The 14,068-nt window shown below is 42.3% G+C and overlaps 1 pseudogene; it reads right to left on the bottom strand.

Annotated features, from left to right (window-relative positions):
* Positions 1-2,824: 2,824 nt before the first annotated feature.
* Positions 2,825-13,107, bottom strand: LOC139640357 (TANK-binding kinase 1-binding protein 1-like; annotated as a pseudogene).
* Positions 13,108-14,068: the final 961 nt, after the last annotated feature.

Genomic DNA, 14,068 nt, shown 5'->3' with positions numbered 1-14,068 from the left:
CTGATTGGTCCTGTAGTGTTTCCTGAATTTTCCCTGCAGGATTGCCCCCTCCTTTTAAAGGGATGCACACCAACCTTTTGGAAAATCTATGTGTCAATAACAGTTTGTTGGTAGTTTGACACCTGCATGTTCAGTATTTAGAGCACTGAGGATGCTAAGCTAGCTGGTGCACTTCAGCTGAACATACACAGCTGGCTAAAGTGTATGCAGCAGAGGTGTGACCAAGTCAACTTTGCTCGACTCCCAAGTCAGTCTCAAGTCTTGAGGCACAAGTCCCAAGTCTAAATGTAGATTACCAAGTGAAGTCTAAATCAAGTCCATGTCATTAATGTCAAGTCTAAATGTAGAACAGAAAGTCAAGTCAGAACAAATCAAGAGTCCAGTATCAATTTAATATCTTACAGAAAACTAAATATCTAGGACTTTTCAATGCAATATGGTTTTAATAGGATAAAAACTTAGCATCATGAGTTTGATTTGTATAATCAGTTTCAACTTCAATAAATTCAATCATTCCATACAAATTCAGAAAACAGAATTTAAATTCAGTCGTCTGCTGGAACAAATCTCATCACTTTCAATCTAAGTCATTTACACAAACACAAGATCTCAAGTCAAGACTTTAGAAACCTTTTCAAGTCATCAGAGTACAAGTCAGAGTCAAGTCCCAAGTCACCAGAACCCAAGTCAAGTCAAGTCTCAAGCAATTACAACTGTGACTCGAGTCTGACTCAAGTCCAAGTCATGTGACTCGAGTCCCCACCTCTGGTATGTAGCATGCATGGGAGTGAACTAAATAAATTCTGGAAACACATAGAAGTCAAACTACAACCAAGCTTATCGCAAAATTGAAAGTTGATCAGACTTGACTTTCCAAAAAGTTGGTGTATAACTAATGGAATGAAAGGAGGTGCAACTTCCCACAGATGCTGATCTGGAATTAATTCTGCTGTTTCCCAGCTAACGGTTTTGGGTTAGAGTAAAGGAATGGAGGCTGATCCCAAGAAGGTAAACTCTGTGAGGGTCAGGAGGAGCTGGGAAGGACACAGATGCGATGTGTGTTTTCTGGGTGGCAGGGCGGCGTACGTGTCCCAGGCTTGATCCTCCAGCAGCCAGCATGTGTCCATCCACAGCCATCTGTCCTGCTGAAGTGTCCTTGAGCAAGACACTGAACCCTTTACTTGTCCACTCATCGTCAGTCCCTCTGAATCAGAGTGCCAGCTAAATGACTAAAATTCAAATCTCTGCTTCCCAGGAATGAGTCACCGTGTAGATTTTGTATTTTTTGCTTCATCAGAATCTGATCTGTAGTCAGTTTGGCTTTCATCCTTATAAGACTAACAGTTAAGAGTCAAGAAATATGAAGTGATTCAAGGTCAGTCTTGTTAAATATCTGTCCATTGTTCCTTTAGAAGAGTCCTGTTCATTTCAATGCAGTCCCAAATGCATTGGAAGTGATTATTGACATAAATTGACACGTTTAGCGTTCCTAATTTGACGTTTCTATGGCAACACTGCAGACTTGAGGCGTCAGCAGGACTGGCATCTGCATTTCACCATCACTGTGGGTAACGCCACTTTATCTTTTCAGAACTATGGGGAACACTACTAGATTGTAGATTCCCCCATTTGCCCTATTCTTATTTATATTTTATTTGCTGTATCCTATTGCTATTTGCTATTGCAACAACGCAATTTCCACACAGGGATCATTACACTTTCATTTCATATCTTACTCTGTTCCATGACCTACTTCTCATATTTGGAGACCAGCTAGTAGACAGCTAGACTCTATAGTGTTCATATTTTGTCCATACACCTGATCAAGTGTATGTTACTCGCTAAAATACCCACTTACCCAACTTTGCCATTTTTATCTCAAAATAGTTCAACATTGTGAAAAAACAGTCAATTTGGTCCTGTGCCTATACGCTCCACAAACCAACCAACTTCAAAGCAGACACACCAAAGTGGTTTGATGACCACTGAAAACAACCGGTGCTTCTGAAATTGCCTGTCTGACACTTCCAGTGTGTCTCTTCAGCCTTCAGCGCTGCTCTCAGACCAGCATACTCGTGATGTTAACAGAGGAGCTCCAACAATGCAAGCTTAACTTCATACTCTGGTGAGACTGAGTGGTGGCCAGCACTCAGATCTTTGCACAGATGAAGAGTTTGGTTCCGAAATGAGAAACCCACCATTTGGAAAAAGTGACACCCACTGTTACTGAATTGTTGACTGCAAAAGAAATAAAACAATGTATGGTTCTTTGTGAAGGATAGTAGGAAACTTAAGTCCTTGGTGAAAAAAATTATGAGATTTATAGACTGAATGTTGACTGATGAACTGTGGGCGTCAGCTTTGATAGCTGTGACCCATTTCCTGACTGTGGCTCTTTCTGCTGTGATCTCCTTAAGTCTGTAACTTACTCTGCTTTCCAACTCGCTGAATGTTACCCTGGAGGGTAGAAAAACAGGCTTGTAACTTGTAGGTCACTGGTTCGATTCCATAATCTGGATGGGAAAATTGGGGCACAGGAAAGCGAATAAATAAACACCCTTCCATTCCTCAACCGCCGAGGCGCCCTCGAGCAAGGCATTTAACCCCTGTGCTGCGTCCGACAGCTGAAGACCGTGGTTGTCCTGGACAGGCTCCATGTGTGCAGCTGTATGAATATGAAGCAAGGTGGTGCTGAAAAAGAGCATGCAGGCTCAGCAAATCTTTACTAGATGAATAATAAAAATTGAAAAACAAAGTAATCCAAGATGGGTTGAGTACCCACTTCCTTTTCAAATCGGAGTAAAACGCCAGAAAAAAAAGACTGTCAAATCTTGCTGTTCTCCAAGTGTGAGTCGATGTGTTTGATGAGGGCGTCGTCAGGGTAACCGGTGGGGAAGGTCAGCTGACACAGAGGACAGCTACGAACGGCGCTCTCCTCCGACTCCATCCATAACTACAGACAGAGGAAGACAAAGGCATCAAACTACTGAACCCCAATTTATGGCAAAATCTGGGCTGCATACAATTTACCACCAAAACTTTGAAACCCATTAATATAGAATTTGTGGTTGTGTCACAAAAGCCCTAGCAACCACATCTGGCTCCATCATGGAGGAACATTGTAGAACTGTGGCTCTGTTCGAAACCGTTCCCTATTACAGAAATAGTGCACTATATAGTGTATCCGCCATTTTCTACTAGTGTCCGAATTCTCAACGGTTAATTTGATTCACTAAATAGTCCACTATAAAATACCCACAATGCACTACAAATTGTAGTGAACAGACAGTGTACCCTACAATTTCTCCTGTATACCACAATGCAATGTGATCGTGTCTTACCGAAGAAGAAGAAACAGCTAGCTAACATGTTAGCTAATAGAAACTGGTCTATTTACCGGTTGACAGCGTTAGCAAATCAACAAAAGACGTATCAGACTCCTCAGTCGAGTTTCCTCCGTTTTGAACCAAGAGCAGCAAAACTGCAGGAATCATCGTTACAGGTCAGCTGACTACTTTATCCACCAATACAGGACAGGAGGTGATATGAAAGCTTCTGCTAGTCATTAGCTCACAAGCTTGTTTACCAAACCAAAACAGCTCGCTGCCATTAGCAGACAGCACCAAAGTTGACAAAACCACATTTGCACATGATTAGAATTTCAACAATTTATTTGTAATTTAATGTTGAAAACTTGTCAAAATCAATACGACCTGAGTCCATTTCAACCTGCTGTCATGATGCTTGGTTTATTTACGTGATGCTGGGCGCATCCCGGTGTGTCACACGAATATCCAGCGCATTTTTTTGACGCAATTATATTTACTGTAGTGTCCGAAATTTCGTTTGGTCGTTGCCCATATAGTTCACTATATGATAAACACTACATGGGGAATAGTGAGTGAGGGAATGAGTGAACCATTCCGAACGCAGCCTGTGTGTTAGTGAATAAAGTGTAAATCTGTAGCAAGCAGCTAGAAGCAGAGCAGCTGAGTCAGCTTGTTGTGGTGTGGCTGTAGATCCATTCAGTAACGTTCTCAGTAAAAGTGAATAGTGTGATAAGGTGGATTTGTTTCCAAATGTAGGTTACTGTGACACAGTAAACTGTCTTGTCTTTAGCCCTAGTCTCTACTCCAAAACATTAAGAGTTGTAGCTTGAGAAGAGTCAGCTCAGTTAACCTGAACAAACTGTTAGCTAGCTAACTAGCCAGCAGACACACTGATGTTAATGTGAACATGCTAACGCTAGCTGCTACTAGCTACGTTAGCTAGTGTGCTAATCAGATGTGTTAACAACAAGACAGTGATGGTTAGCTGACCAGATACTATGTTAGCTAGCTAACAAGCTGACATTATCTAAACACTAAATCACTTACATTCTATAATGTCCCATCTCATCTCATGTTCGTCATTTCTCCATCATTTTTAAATTCTGAAAGTCAAAATCTTGTGTATTGATCATCACCACCATCTACCACTCACGTTGATGGAGGGCCAGGACTGAGCGTGCTCGTTGTTCATGTAGGGAGGCAGGTGGCAGGAGAGGGTGGCCGGGCCCTCAGGGGCCGAGAAGGAGGGGTGGGGGGGCTGTTCCCTCAGAGACGGGAAGGAGGGGTGCAGGGGCTGATCCCTTGGAGACGATGAGCCAATTCCTATCGCGCCTAGTGTCCGAGGCGGGCTGGTGGCCGGAGATGGACACACCCACTCCTGATAGATAGATAGATAGATAGATAGATAGAGATAGATAGATAGATAGATAGATAGATAGATAGATAGATAGATAGATAGATCCTGTACATTTAAACACCAAAGACATCCTAAGAATGAATAAGCCTGCTTTAAAGCCTGCTTTCATCATCATCATCATCATCATCACCTCATCATCATCAGAGGACTGGGGTGGAGTCACCAATGGGGTTGGTTCAGGAGGGTCGTCAAGGCGACAGAAATGATGGACCTGGATGACAAAAGTGGCATGGGAGAACATGATGATTACTAATTGCATAAAAGCATATTCAGGTTTTATAGGATTAAGATAAAGCTTCATAAGGGAAGGTTTCACTGCTATATATTTACAGTGCATGGTCACATAATACACAATTAAAGTATGCTCAGCATTCTAGTAGCAACTTTTATAGATCTTTGAAACTTTAAAATTCAAAGTCACTTAATAATAAAGTCAAAGTCACAATAATTTATTGTTACAGCCTGAAAAAAACTGTCAAATGTGGGAAATTTGTTAATGACTTAACAGCTAGCAGTGATGACAGGGTGACTCCAGAATATTGTATTAATCAGATAATTAACTATGAGAAAGTATCATGTAATTAAAGTTATTACTTAATTAGAAAGTATTAGGTAATTAACTATGTATCATGAACAGTAGCGCTTTATTTTCCGGGTCCACAATTTCCAAATCTTTTCCTAGAAAGGAACTGTTAATTTCTTAGGAAGTTTCCTGGAAAGAACCATGAAATTATTTGCTAATTATAGGGAAAATAGAGTATGAGTTCAATGGTAGTCGGTAAGTTCTGTTGTTTCCAAGACAGAACCATGACATTATGTAGTAGAAAATTAGAAATTAACAAAAATTAATTAAGAATTCAACAAATAAGTATATTATATACTTGATATATTGATAATTGACCTCTGCCTATTATTTTTCCAATAAATAGTTTGTAGTTTTGTAGTTCTTTCCAGGAAATTCTTTTAGAAATGTTCAGTGTCTGATCGAGTCTCCAGACTGATGACAGTTTCTACAGAGCTGCTGCTTCACTTCATGCTTGTTTTCAGGAAACTTCCTAAGAAATTAACAGTTCCTTTCTAGGAAATTATTGGGAAATTGTGGACCCGGAAAATAAAGCGTTACCTCAAATCTTAGTCAATCCCACCTCAGCAGCTAGAGGGAAGCCCAGGTCCAGAGCACGATGATGTGGACTGCTGCTGAGACTGCTCCCCCCTCCTCTGTCTCCTCCTCCTCCTCCTCTCTCCCCTCCGGCTCCGTGGGCCGAGGCCGGTCGAACCAGGCCCACCATGGAGGTCCGGAGCTGAGGTCTGCTTTGGCCGTAGCCCCCTGTCTCTCCCAGGAGGGGCCTGGGCTTGGGCAGGGTCGATACAGGGTCCCTCATCAGGCGAGCTGGGGCCCGCTGGAGGGCCGAGGGGTCGGACACCTGGGGGAGGGACGGTCACATGGTCCAAGAACTTAGATTCTAGCTCTAAACTTCTCTAATGTCAGGTATGTACACTTTTCAGCCCACAGGAAGTGACAAATTGAATCTCAAGAGCGAAACACAACTCGTCTCCTAAACAGCAGCAAGCCAACGCTCCGTTCAGGGAAAGCTGGACTCACCAATGTTAGATCTTTTGCCTCTCTTGTCCCTTTGGTATAAAGCATCACAGACCGTCCCAGTTCATAAACATGAGTGTGCTGTGTGCAGTTCAGTTTAATGTAGCTGATACTGTCTTTCACTTGGAGAAAACAGTTCAAGTCAAACCACTTAAAGGACGTAAATACAGTGCTGAATCTGTCTTGGCATTAGAGTTTTCACGGTGATGCCATTTTGACACCGGTGTTGTTTCCCTCCTCAACACCGGCCATACCGGTTATCCCGCCTCTCGCCACTAGAGGGTCTAAGCGCTACCAAAGTCAGCGTCACTACGATGAAAGTGAAATTTAAAATTCCTCTCCAAACTGTGTTAACGGCATTTGTAAACGTAACAGTTTTTAATCAGAGATTTATAACAGTGCTCGACACTCAGAGAGTTAATGTGAGTGCAGGTCAGGTTCTGGCATATTGCCTTTCTATAGGCTCCCATTGGATTGTACTGGACACATTACTGTCACTAGGTAAGGACAAATAATTAATCCTATTCATCCTAATCTGTCATATTAGTGATCAGATATTAATGATCAGTATGTTGTTAGTATGTCCATTTATCATTTAGTAGCCTAACTTGAACATGGAAGCTCTGAATACCGTATGTGCTTTTATTTTACAAAATACAAAATAACGGTATTCCCGGTGTGGGGCTAATAACGGTGTGGACTCCAAGACCGTATGCCACCGGTAACACCGCCCACCGCGACAAGCCTACCCTACCCTTTCCAAGAAACTGATAATTTACAAAATTATGCTGCAAAATTCAACAATCAACAAAAAACTGTTGAAAGAGAAAGAGCTTAGTGAACAATTTATCATTATTATTTATTCATGTGCTGTGATTAATGAATTACTCTCACTCTCTGTCTATATATCTCGCTAGCTAGCTATTTAACCCTAACCTTATTCAACCTGATAGTCCCAATGAGCATTCAAACTCTTTTTCCTGAGAGACTTGCCCAAGAAAGCAGCAGCAAGACAAACATAAAGAGTTGTGGACAAACAACAAACATCCATATAGGCCTACTGTGTGTCCATAACGTGTGAAGGTTCCCACAGAGTTACGCAAAAAACCTTCCAGCCTCACCTCCGAGTAACTACGGCGACCCTGGAACTTTGCCCGGAGACGGCTGCTGGTTGGCCGGTGGGAGTAGGAGGCGAGGCCGTCACTTGGAGAGATGGGGGGCGACGGGGAGGGGAGGAGCCTCTCGGGGGAGAGGGAGGGGCGCTGGGGGGAGGTGGGGGAGAGACGCTGAGGACCCAGCGGAGAACGAGAGACTGGAGGGAGAGAGAGAGAGAGAGAGAGAGAGAGAGAGAGAGAGAGAGCGAGAGAGAGAGAGAGAGAGAGAGAGAGAGAGAGAGAGAACAGTAAATACAGCTGGTAGGGATTCAGCAGACATATAAAGTAAGTAGAAATACCGTGTTTCTGTATTTAAAGGATAAGTTTGGCGATTTTTGACTTCATCCCTGTAGTTCTTAGCCTGGTAAGACCGTCCTGATCATGTGACCTCACATCCTGTTTCACTCCACGGATCAGTCTGGACCTCTAGCCGCCCACATCGATTTCCTGAAATTACAACGTGACCGGGCCAATCAGGGTCTGCGTCGTAGTTGATGAGGAGAAATACAGGCCGCCGCTGGCAAAACAGTAACGGCGTCTCCCGAAGCAACGAGCGGTAACGTTAACGTTAGCAGAGTAAACACAACCGTAAGCCATACTCTTGTTCTTGTTTAATTGTTGTTAGTGAGTCTATTTCTGCAATAATTGCACTTATGGCTGTGTTCCTTATGGCTCGTTGCTTCGGGAGACGCCGTTACTGTTCTGCAGCGGCGGCCTGTATTTCACGTCATCAACTACGACGCAGTCCCTGATTGGCCCGGTTACGTAATTTCAGGAAATCGATGTGGGCGGCTAGAAGTCCAGACTGATCCGTGGAGCGAAACAGAATGTGAGGTCACGTGATCAGGACGGTCTTACCAGGCGATGTAGTTCTTGGACCCACAGACAGTACTGGCTCCAGGTCAGGTGAGCTCTTGTTGCCTCTTGCTGCTAACAGCGAGTCCAAAACCATCAAACTTATCCTTTAAGGAGGTTTTTTTTTTCTGAATTTGTAGTTTACTTGACTATTTAGATTTACTCCACTACTTTTCTGAACCATACTTTTTTACTCTGATACATTCTCTGAAATCATCGTTACATTTATTTGCCCAACTGAAAAAAGTCACTCCCTCCGTTCACACATGAAAAGAGTGTGTGCACCATAGTATAGTCTGCACCCCCCTGAGCAAAGTCCGGGTTAGAATAACATATTCTTTATCTTAATGTTATTTTATTTTTGTTTTATTTTATCCTTAGTAGTTATTTGAATTTTCCTCTTCTACACCTCTGTACTCTTCTTTTAATTTAATTCACAAGCACTTTGTAAACTCTTATCATTATTATTATTATTATTATAAATGGTCTCAGGTCCGGAAAAAAATCTTCCTTAGTCTTGAACTCAACATCTCCGGTTGAAGGGCTGCGTCTCTATTTCCCATATTTTCCCAGATTTCCCATGATGCCCGGCCCCTAAACCAAATACCCAGGGACCCACCCGGCTCCTGTGAGGCCTGCCGCAGAAGGTCGCTCTGTTTAGCAGCCAGATTGCGAACACGACCCAGCTCCTCCGTTAGCTCGGTGTAGGCTAACGCTAGGTTCACCCTGCAACACAGAGAGAGGGGGGGGGGGGGGGGGGGGGGGGGGGGGGGAGATGGGGGGGGGCAAGATGACTGGCAGGTATGTTGGTTCCAAAATGAAATCTCCTGTATTTGTGTTTGACCCCATTTCTTCTAAAATTATTGCTGGTCATGAAAGTAAACTGACCAAAACTGAAAACTGGTGAGGATGGAATTATGTACATCTCACATCATCTATTGAAATCAATCAATCAGCTTTGGAATAAAACACTTCATATCATTCCTGAGGCTTTAGATGTGGGGGGGGGTCTTAACTTTTATTCTATTCTATTCTATTCAGTGATGTAGTGTTAAATTATATGGTGGGTAAACTGTGACCTCCAGTCGGTGATCATCGTATGGCATCACAACCACTGATATGAACAAAAACCACTTACATTTTCAGAAAAGCATTAATTTATGCATTTTCCCCCTTAAAAGACTCTCAAATAACATACATCAGAGTTACTGTGATAAATAAATTACGGTAACACTTTTTGTTTTAATTAACAGTTAACTAATGTGTCTGGTAATCATTTACTAAAGGCGTTCATGTTAGCTAAAGTATTAATTTATACATTATTTAACAGTCATCTTTATAAACTATTAAATAATGTATAAATTAATACCTTAGTTAACATGAACACCATTAGTAAATTACACATTAGTTAACTGTTAATTAAGGGTTAGTTAATGCTTATTAAGCATTAACTAACCCTTAACTTAGTGACCCTTATTTTAAAGTGTTACCTAAATTGCTACTAAATTACTACATCAGCCTAAAAAATCTATTCTGCAAAAAAAAAAAAAAAGGTGGGAAAACTGAGTTAAGATGGGCTTACCCTCCACTCCATCCCTGATTCTGTTCTATTCTACTGTATGTATTCTACTCTATTCTGGATAAATACAAGACAGAGTGTCTGTAGCCTGGTCATCACCTGGCAGACGGTCAGACAGACTTACTGTTCGTCTCCAGCCTTCTTTATCCATTCTACATCACAGTGTTCACAAGGCGGAGCCAACTCCTGTGAGACAGACAGAGAGACGGAGAGTTCATACGTTTTTCTCCCTCCGGTCAGTTTCATACTGCTGGTTCTGATCCTGTCACTACTGCTGGTGTGAACCTCCGGTGGTTCGAGGACCCGGTCTACCTGAGTGTGCGCTTCCCGCAGCTGGCCCACTTCCTGCCTCAGCCTCTGAAGCTCCGCCCTCAGCTCCTTCTCTCTCTGGCACGCGCCCTCCGCCTGGTGCCGCGCCTCCTCAGCTCCGCCTCCAGCCGCTGCAGCTTCAGGTCGGACAGGGCGTCCAGACTGCGGGAGCTCTGCAGGGTCGGGCCGCGGCCTTCTGACAAAACCACGACAACACACACACACACACACACACACACACACACACACACACACACACACACACACAAACGTCTTCTTTTGGGACAGAAGAAAAACCTAATCCAGCTTTTCTTCCTGGTTCTCTGCAGTGACTTCACAGGTCAGCAGAATAATAAACCTCAATTCCTAGATCACCAATATTACAAGCAGAGATGGGCAGTATTTTAATTAAATGCATTTGAAACATGTATTTAATTGGTTTTTGTGTATTTTGTAATTTGTATTACTGGAGTTCAAAAACAGTTATTTGTTTTTGTTTTAAAAGATACTTTTGGAAGCAGTATTTTTGTATTTCAAATCTAGAATAGACCAGATTTCTATTCAATTAAATTATAGGAACTTTCAAATTCAGATGTGGTCACTTTAGTCAAACCTTTACTGACAAATGTGTTGCACCTTTTATGTTGCACGCTGATTACTACTACTGTTACTATTACTACTACTAGTGTGACTACTACTGATATTACAATATTACTAGTACTGGTACTACTAAAAATCCCCCCCCCTCACCCCTCGGGACGTCCAGGCTGGTGTGGAGTTGAAGCTGGTGAGCGTCTTTGCTGCGTAGCTGAGCGCTGAGTTTCTGCAGGGAAACTTCTCTCTGTCTGAGAGCCGACTCCAGACTCCGGATCCGCTCCACATGCTGCTCCGCTAGAGTGGTCTGACACACACACACACACACACACACACACACACACACACACACACACACACGCACACACACATAACTCAAATTACCACCAAACACTACAGTACAGAATATTACAAGGAAACGCTGGTGCGCATGCATGCTTATGTGTGTATGTACGTGTGTGTGTGTGTGTGTGTGTGTGTGTGTGTGTGTGTGTGTGTGTGTGTGTGTGTGTGTGTGTGTGTGTGTGTGTGCATGCTCACCATCTTGTCCAGGTCTCTCTGGACGTTGCTTTTCTCCAAGTGAATCTTCTCATAAGCCTGGATGACATCCTCCAACCTCTCCTCTCTCTCCTTACTCTTCTGCAGCTGAGAGAGAGAGAGAGAGAGAGAGAGAGAGAGAGAGAGAGAGAGAGAGAGAGAGAGAGAGAGAGAGAGAGAGAGAGAGTAATGGAAATAAATATAATGGACGCCATGATTTCAACAAAATTACAAATTACAAATCGTAGTTCAATTCATTTTAAATACAACACATACAATTTGAAAACTAACACAAATCCAGTTGTCTGGTGGCTTGTTTCAGACCAAAGAAAAATGTGTTCACTTTTCTGAAATGGAAAAAAAACAAAAAAAAACAGTGACTGTGTTTTAAACTACTACTACTAGTAGTATATTACTATTAATACTACTAATAATAACAATATTACTCCTGGTAATATTGTTATTATTGGTACTACTACTGATAGCATTGCTACTATTACTACTACTACTACTTAACAATAATAATAATAATAATTGGACTGAAAATTACAGCTACTGCAACTAATGGTACTACTACTGCTGTTAATATTACTACTAAAACAAATAATACTAACAATATTACTACTGATAATATTAGTACTACGACTATTACTAAGTATAAGTACTGGTACTGCTTATGGTGTTATTACTACTACTAATATTACTACTACTACTGCTAGTACTGATAATATTCCAGCTGCTACCTCCTGAGTCAGAGAGTTGACCCTCTGCTGCAGGTTGGTGGTTTCTGATTGGATGACGCTCGTTTCCTTGACGATAGACTCACAGGAACAACACAGCGTCCTCTCCTCCCCAAATTCACTGATCATAGGAAACTAGAGCAGAGGAGAGAAGGAGAAAGGAGGAGAGGAGGACAGGAGAGGAGGAGAAAGAGAAGAGAAGAGAGGAGAGGAGGACAGGAGAGGAGGAGAGAAGAGAAGAGAGGAGAGGAGGACAGGAGAGGAGGAGAAAAGAGAAGAGGAGAGGAGAGGAGGACAGGAGAGGAGGAGAGAAGAGAAGAGAAGAGAGGAGAGGAGGAGAGGAGGAGAAAAGAGAAGAGAAGAGAAGAGAAGAGAGGAGAGGAGGAGAAAAGAGAAGAGAAGAGAAGAGAAGAGAGGAGAGGAGAGAAGGAGAGAAGAGAGGAGAGGAGGACAGGAGAGGAGGAGAGAAGCGAGGAGAGGAGGACAGGAGAGGAGGAGAGAAGAGAGGAGAGGAGAGAAGGAGAGAGAAGAAAGGAGAGGAGAGAAGGAGAGAAGAGAGGAGAGGAGGACAGGAGAGGAGGAGAGAAGAGAAGAGAGGAGAGAAATTGATTTTCAAGAAAAAAAATGTATTCAAGCCTTTAAAAAGTCACATTGCAATTGTTTCTATTCTTTTCTATTGCATTTCATTCTATACACTAGTGTGTGTGTGTGTGTGTGTGTGTGTGTGTGTGTATGTGTGTGTGTGTGTGTGTGTGTCTCCACCTTGACCTCGTAGTGTTTGAGTTTCCTCTTGATGCTGCTGTTCTCTCTCTCCAGACTGGCCAGCCGGGTCTTGATGTCATGATAGGCGGCGGCGAGGGCCAATCCCGACGCAGGATACATGTCGTCCGGCAGCCGATTGGCCGACCAGCTGATCCCGGCCACGCCCACGTCGTCCCGCAGCCCCTCCCCCCCTCCCAGCAGCCCCAGCTCTCCGCCAAATAAATCCATCATCAGTTAGCTGGGGGGGAGAGAATTAGAATAAGTGAGAATGTGATAGAGAGAAACAGAGAAAAAGAAAGAAAGAAAGAAAGAAAGAAAGAAAGAAAGAATGAAAGAAAGACAGAATTAGGTTTGCTAGGGAGAGAGAGAGGAGTAGCGGAATAGAGGAATGGAGGAAGAGAAAGAAAGAAACAAACAAACAAACAAAGAATGAAAGAAAGACAGAACAAAAGAAAAACAAATATCTACATAATTAGTTTACAAGGAGGAGAGAGTGAAAGAGAGAGAAAGAGACAGAGAGAAGGGGGTGAGAGAGAGAATTAGAATAAGTGAGAATGTGACAGAGAGAAACAGAGAAACAGAGAAACAGAGAAACAGAGAAAAAGAAAAGAAAGAAAGAAAGAAAGAGTTTAGAAGGGGATGAGAGAGAGAATTAGAATAAGTGAGAATGTGACAGAGAGAAACAGAGAAAAAGAAAGAAAGAAAGAAAGAAAGAAAGAAAGAAAGAAAGCAAGAAAGAACAAAGAAAGAAAGAAAGAGTTTAGAAGGGGATGAGAGAGAGAATTAGAATAAGTGAGAATGTGACAGAGAGAAACAGAGAAACAGAGAAACAGAGAAAAAGAAAGAAAGAAAGAAAGAAAGAAAGAAAGAAAGAAAGCAAGAAAGAACAAAGAAAGAAAGAAAGAAAGAGTTTAGAAGGGGATGAGAGAGAGAATTAGAATAAGTGAGAATGTGACAGAGAGAAACAGAGAAACAGAGAAACAGAGAAAAAGAAAGAAAGAAAGAAAGAAAGAGTTTAGAAGGGGATGAGAGAGAGAATTAGAATAAGTGAGAATGTGACAGAGAGAAACAGAGAAAAAGAAAGAAAGAAAGAAAGCAAGAAAGAAAGAAAGAAAGAAAGAAAGAAAGAAGAAAGAAAGAAAACCAAATATCTACATCATTAGTTTGCGAATGAGTGAGAGAGGAAGAGAGA

Source organism: Centroberyx affinis, unplaced genomic scaffold (assembly GCF_046629955.1).
Source record: "Centroberyx affinis isolate AG114_WGS23_722 - 3 ecotype Tasmania unplaced genomic scaffold, CSIRO-AGI_Caff_v1 ptg009170l_1, whole genome shotgun sequence".
NCBI classification, from domain to species: domain Eukaryota; kingdom Metazoa; phylum Chordata; class Actinopteri; order Beryciformes; family Berycidae; genus Centroberyx; species Centroberyx affinis.
This window is presented reverse-complemented; position numbering and strand designations above follow the sequence as displayed.